Below are 7884 nucleotides of genomic sequence, written 5' to 3'. Positions count from 1 at the left end.
TCCTAAATCTCCCATGTTGTGTTGCATTTCAAATTGATTTGAATGTTCTCTAGTTCTTTGGGCACGCAACCTTTGTCTGAGTGATTGCTTAATTTCAGGGTCGAATGGTTCCAAAGGCTTACCAAAAGATCTCAAGGTCATGCAATAATTAAAACCTACAAAAGAAAATAGTAAACTACGTTAGACTAATATGAAGTGACAAAGAGAACTTGTTATGGCTAAAAAAATATCGTCAGTTGCCAATCCCCAGCAACAGCACCAAAAACTTGATCGCTTGTAAATGTATATGCTAAGGCAAGCAAATCTGTACAAGTATACACAATCGATGCAAGTAATATAGTAGTGAGTTAGTATCGTCTCCACATGGATTGGATTAGGAATATGTTTTTACCGCAACTAAAACTAATGTCACAAACTAAGTCCTACTAAGTATTATCCTAATATTAATGAACTAAGAAAATAATTCAATGATTTCAGAAACGTTTGGTTGAGGCAAAATTAATATGTAGACTAATAAAACAAAACAAGTAATAGTTTAAATATAATGCAAACAGCCTCACATATTCAGACGTGTAACATAGCACTTATGTTAAACCATTGTCTCGACAAAAAATATTCTCAGTTTAGAATGACTTATTATGACTCACTAAATCTGCCCAACAGGATTACTAGGTATTCTTAGATGGTTGCTACGACAATACCTCTCGGCGTTAACTATAGACATAGTCTCTCATACTCTAGCATATATCCCTTTTAGTCGTTGAAACTCACTCCTTATCTCTAAGGTAGACAAGTTAGAATTTCACCATCCCGAATTCATTTCATTGCTCATGTTGATCGATCTTAATTCTCTCGAATTTAAGAATCACTTATCTAGACAAAAGGCTATCTCTCGATGCTCTTACAGTGCTAAGGTAAAATATTTAAACTATAAACAAAACAGTCTTAACCGAAACATAATTCATCATTCATAAACATAAAAATGTTGTTCAGGCAAAACAAAGTTTAACACAAAGTAAAGCATTCATGCTACTATCAAAGATCATCCAGGATTCAACGTTTAATATAACCCCAAATAGATAAAGAGTTAAAAACAAAGGAAGAATGACTCCCAAAATCAGGGGCTCTGTCGTGACAATCCTAATCAGCACCGCACCTGCCTTGGTGATCACCCTCTCCGAGGCTTGATCACTGCTCTTCTATCGTCTGGCTATGGAGGACACTAAGGAAGGTTGGTGGGTAGACGGTGGGAAAGCACTGTAGTTGCTTACTCACGCCTAAGGTAAAACTTTTCTCTCTTCTTCCTTCCCTCCTCTTTTTGGCGGCTACGGCTGGTTATTTATAATGAAAGATCTCTTAGGTCTTTGTCTACTTTTGGAGTTTCCTTAACTAGTCGTTATTAATTTTCCAAACTTAAAAAGGAAAGGTGGTTGGCGACTATCAGAATAATTGAGGCTTGCTTGCACGTGAAGTAGGTTATCTAGCTGGCGTGTGACTTAGGCGGTTTAGCCACACCTACTTCAGATTTTCTCAAATAAATCTTGCCTTGGCGAGATAAATCTGCTCCTCACGTTATCATTTGTTCTGTTGGCCTCTGCACTTTTGCATTGTCACGACTAAAATGTTCTTCCTCTGTAGGATTCCTGCACAAACACAACCCAAACAACCCTTTCTCTTCAGCAGCATCAGTCAAACCAAATAAATCTTGCCTAAGTAACATTTATCCACCACAATCTAATATAACCTATATGCAACTAAAAATGCAGTGCATACTTTGCTTAGACGAGCAATAACTTAAGTGAAAAGACTAGGAATTAAGTCTTGTTACGGAGTTATCATAACTCCGCAGGGAAAACATCAGGAAATTCTCAGACTATTGGAATCTCATCTAACCCTTTCTCTTTAGCTCTTGCATCTACCACATTTGCAAGAAAACTCTGACATCCTTGTAGCATCAACTTCTAGGCTGACATAATTGATATTACATTTGTTAAAGGATTAGTTCTTTCACTGATCACATTCACTTCCATCCCATCCAGGCTTCTCAAGGTTACCTTTTTCAATCTACAATCGACATTCCCATAATAACAAAATAGCCAATCCATCCCCAAAATCACTTCAAACTCATCAAAAGTTAGTTCTATCAGATTAGCAGGGAATTCAATTCCCTGAATCTTTATGGGACACCCCTTACAGAATTTATTTACCCGAGCACTATGCCCTAAAGGATTAGTTAGTATCACCTCATTACTCGTAGCTTCTAATGGGATTCTCAATTCTTTTACTAATTTACTGGTAATATAAGAATAAGTGGAACTCGGATTAATCAATACAGTACTAATTTATCAAACGCTGGAGAGTACCTGCAATAATATCAGGATCGTCGCGGTCTTCAGTTGTCTTTAAATTATATACCCACGTGGTTGAGCGGACTTCAGGTTGTGTAGAGGATTCAGACTGGTTCCTCCCTCTACCTCTTCCTCGTCCTCTTTGTGAGGCAGAAATATTCCTCTTAGAAGGTTCAGGTTCACCAACCATTAATGGACAATCCCGGATAAAATGTCCGGCATCACCGCATCGAAAACAAGCTCCATAAGCCATCCGACATGCCCCAAAATGATTCTTCCCATAATAGTGACACTGTCTTGCTTGACCCTGATTAGATCTCCCAGCATCAGATCTCACTGACTGTGTCTGTCAAGCTCTCATCTGACTTATTCCTCTAGCAGAAGATGCAACAGATTCAGATCTAGCTTGGGGTCGGAATCCCAAATCTTTTCCTCTTTTTGGTGGTGTTAAACTTGAAGAATCACCCGTTCTTTTGGAAGTATTAACTCTTTGATCCCCAAATCTTTCATTCTGAGCTCTCTCAAGGGCTTTTGTACGATTAATCACCTCCTGAAATGAGGACATGTTCAGTACTATCAACATCTCCTTCAATCTAGGGCGCAATCCCTCCACAAACCACTCACAAGCGTCTTTTTCTGTAGGAACAAGCTCAGATGCAAACTGACTCAGCTTATTGAACTCGCATTCATACTTATATACAAAGCGATTCATCCGCTTCAAGTTCATAAACTCTTGTTTCATTTGCCTGATGAATTGATCTCGAATATATTTGTGTTTAAACTCCTCCAAAAACAAAGACCAAGTCAATTGCTCACTTGACATCCTCACGGTGTTATTCGTCCACCATATCCTCAAAGACATCGATCCATCAAACTTCTCCACGTTAGAACAGTGGAGACTATCTAGCATGATTTTTAAATCATTTAACCAAAGATCTGCTGCAACCGAACCTTCCTCAACTTCTCCCTTAAATTCGAGAACTCCTAATCCTCTTAACTCTTTTGTTACATTCATTCTTGGAGTTGATGGAGCATGAGGTTGAAGACTCGTCAGAATATCATCCAACATCCTGAAGAACATATCTTGGTCTTGTACATGCACTCCCTGAGATGTCTGTCCTTCACCTTGCTGGCCAGGGCATGTGGATTACTACTTTCAGCGGGCCTATCTTCTCCCGCTTCACTTCGGGAGCTACTACGTCCATACATCTAATAAGAGTAAATATATCGTTCTATTAGCAAGACAGCATACTCATTACTATATCAGATCAAAAGTTCTCACTGTATGTTAGCATGTATTAAATTAAAGACACTCTAGACTCTGATTTATGCCTAAAATCGGCTAAACCATGGCTCTGATACCATTAATGTAATACCCCAACTCGTATTCGACCTGGATACGAGTTCGAGATGTCACATTGACTTTTTAAAATAATAACTTAACTAAAATAATAAAATATTTGAACTTATATTAAGAAAATACAATATTATACATATGTTTATACCAAGTTCACAAAATACTTAGAGTATACACAACTTAAACTTTCGGTTACATACCAACAGTGATTTACATAACAAAAGGACCTACACTTTAAGTTGTTTCTGATCTGATGGTTTCAGGAGTAATGTTGTCCCAGTCGACTAATCTTGCTTGTCTACCTTCTCGGATCCTACGTGTAAAACACTTACATGCTAAGTCATCGACTTAGTGAGGCATAATAATAATAGAAATAAAATATAATAATAATGCCATAATATGATGAAGTGTAATGAAATCATATATTTAATCAATGCAATTTACATAACTATGTTTCCTACACATAAGCTCATCAATTAACCATCATAAATTCATATTCATAAGTTTACTAGCCCATGGTATTATACTGAGAACTTAAGGTATACGAGTACAATAAGATTGTGCACTATGATGTCACCACAACTAATATAAATGCACCGAAGTGTCACGTAGATTTACACTGAAGTGCCACGTAGAATTGCACCGTAGTGCCATATAAAATGTCCCTAAGGACCACATAGACATTTTCATATATAAAGCCCTTGTTATGCTACCAAACTCAACAATAGACATTTTAACTAACTTCTATCATTCCAACACCTTATTATCTTCCATATATCTCTCAAATTATTAAAACTAAGAATCTCACTAAATTTTCCATGTAATCCAAACTTTGTTCTAACACTTATAACTTCTTATTCATACCTATGACAAGTCAAATTCAACTTCCAAATTCATTTAAACCGTCTTATTCAAATTTTCACTTAAAAACTCCATACCTTCAATCCTCCATATCTTGCTATTCTTTGAATGTTAAACCACTTTAAACCTTCCTTTAGGTTTCCTAATCTTCCAAGAATCTAAAACATATCTAATTTACAAGAATTATTCAACGAAAGGAATTCTTACCTTAGCTATCAGCTCACGAGGAAGAAAATGAGAGAATGATGAAGAGTAAAGAATTGTCTGGAAAATGAAATCCCATAACCCCCTCTTCCACGTGTTATAAAATCCCTTGGCTAAAATTTTTAATTCATTTTCCTTGCTAAAAGACTTTTTTACCCTTCCATGTTTCCTTCCTTTGATATGCATCCTACAAAAAATTTCAATTAAGTCCTTATACTTTTCAATCTATCTAATCTGGTCACTGAATTTTAAAAACTCACACTTTGGTCACTAACCCGGTATTGAGGATGTTACACACGTACTTTGTATTCTCTTACATATACATTGCGTTATGAAGGTAAATATGAAAATTATGATAAGTATATGAAATAAAAGAATATGGAAATGAAATGAAAGTTATGAAATATATACGAATGAAAATAATATGAAATTTTGTTATATATGGTGTTGATTTACATGATTTTTGATAAAATTATGAGATGATGATTTTCAGGTTTTCAAGAGGAAAACAACTAGAATAGTCGGTTTGGAAGTTTTAATGTTTTTGTTTAAATTATAGATTTATGTTTATAATACTTTATGAAATTTATGTTTTATCTTGCTTTAGTTATGTTAATGCATCGCTGAGTTTTACTTAGCGCGTGATGATTTCATGTGTAGGTTAAAATAAAGGGAAAAAAAGACTTGGAGTGAGAAGTAATGAGCGCATCTTTTCTTAGAAAATCATATTGACCTACAGTATCAATAAGACATCTTTAACTTATTAGTGACAGTTATATTATAATTGTTTTGTTGTTCTGATAGAACTTCTTTAAAAGTTGATTGGTTGATTTTTAAATTAGGCAATATTTTGGTAGTTTATATATGTTGAGAAACAACATTGAACTGCCTAATTACAGCCTAAATTCAGAATTAAAAATTTGATGATAAAATATTATTTTATATTTTTAAACGAATGATTAAATGGATTTTAATTGATAATTTGAAATTTTAAAATGAAACAAGATTTTACGGGTTATCAAGTACGAAATGCATAAAAAGTTAATGTGACATCTTTAACTTGTATTTAAGTACATACACGGGTTAAGCATGTTACATCTAACATTTAGTTTTAATTTCATTTTAGTACCCTAGTTAAAAACTTAGCGTTAAATTTTGAGTAAAATTAAAAGTTTAGGTACTAAAACGGACTAAAACTAATAAATTAGGTACTAAAGTTTTTAATGGGAGGAACTAAAATGAAACAAAAACTAAATATTAGGTAAGATTTTAAAAAATTGATAGTTTAGGTACTAAAATGGACCAAAAATGATAGTTTAGATACTGAACACATAATTTACCCTATGTTTAATGTAAAATGCATGGTGTGTTCTCTTTGATGTGTATTTTAATGATTCTTATGTTATAGTATGTTTATAAGCAAATGGATTTGGGCTTGAGCATATTTAAATCAAGTTTTTGATAAATTTATATAGTTGGTACAATAATGTCCTATCAATATTTTTTTTAATTAATCATTGGTATTCGATCTATTGATCGACTAATCCAGATCGGGTACTGCAGAGGTGAGGGTGGCCCTCCCAACCCAGTTTGCTCCATTCACAAATGCCAGGATTCGAACCCCTGACATTGCTTAAAGAACCTAGTGCCTCATCTCACTAGACCAACTGGTTGTTGGTATGTCCTATCATTATTAATATTGCATGTTTTGAAAAATTAATATGCATTATTAATATCGATGTTAAGTGTGAGTACTGCTCCTCCTCTCTCTTTCCTTTTTTCTTCTTTATAACTTGTGTTAATTTTATTAATCAATTCAATTTTTTCTACTTTAGTTTGTTTAACCGACCGCGACACAGGTTTTGATGTTGGTTGTCGCCCGCCGATTGTCTTTTTTTTATAATTTTTAATAAGAATACTTATGTCTTTGTGACATATTATCTGTCTTTATGACACGTTTATCTCTATCTTTTGATAACTTACGATTTTTTTTATGTTGTTTTCGTTTATGTTTTTCCTTATGGTTGGATTTGACATCGTCACGACTGATCAAGATGGCGCTTATTTTGTGGATAGTTTTCTCACGTCGCTTGACTCTGATTTGCGATTTTTTGGTGTCTTCAGTAGCTTCATCCTCTTTTGTGTTTCGTTTGCCGATGTAATAAGATTTGTTCGTATCTTTATTATGTTTGAGCATTGGTTAGATTTTTTAATCTTTTCTTTTTTTATTTTTATGTGATCTAGGTGTCTAGTTTTTGTGTCAATGGATATATGAAAATGTCCTAATTATAATTTAGTTTATGGTTACAGTTATGCTTGTAAATCTTCATTGTAATTCTAAATATTTTTTATTTTTAATAGAACTAGCGGGTTTTTATAAAAAAAAAGTATGAGTATTGAAACTCATCAATGAAATAAATTAAAATATTTATTTTGGAAAATTAAAAAATTATAAATATAATAATATTAATTATATTGATCTAATATATATGTAATCATTCAATTCTGAAACAAATTTAAATAAAAAATCAATAAAAAGAACTATATAAAAATATAAGATGAATTGTGCCGCCCACTACATGAGTAACATACAATATAGTATTATATGTAGCAATTTATATAATTTAAAATTTAATTATCATTACAAGCTAATAACATAAACATCATCTAAATATTTAACCTCGAATACCTGATTTTGACTTCGACACTTCTACGGATGGATATTTGAATCAATTTTGATGGTTTTGATTCGATTTTACCTAATCGAGTCATTTATATTTTAAAAAACATATGATGTTGGGTCGAGTATGATTAGATCGAGTTTTTTTTTTTTTTGATAAATAGAGTCGAGTTAAGTTTGAATTTAAGATAAAAAAATTGATCTGAATTGATCCGATATATTTATAATTTTTTTATATATTTCAAGATATAATTCCTCTCTATATTATTTTGAGATAAACTACACGTTTAGTACCTTAACTATAATTTTTGTTTCATTTTGGTCACCAATTATTTTTTATTTTAAAATCAAATCTAACGGTACATTTTGGGTCCATTTTGGTTACTCACTATTAAAAATTTAACGGAGATGTTAATGTGTTATTATAATGTAAT

Source organism: Hibiscus syriacus, unplaced genomic scaffold (assembly GCF_006381635.1).
Source record: "Hibiscus syriacus cultivar Baekdansim isolate YM2019G1 unplaced genomic scaffold, ASM638163v2 tig00111662_pilon, whole genome shotgun sequence".
NCBI lineage: Eukaryota > Viridiplantae > Streptophyta > Magnoliopsida > Malvales > Malvaceae > Hibiscus > Hibiscus syriacus.
This window is presented reverse-complemented; position numbering follows the sequence as displayed.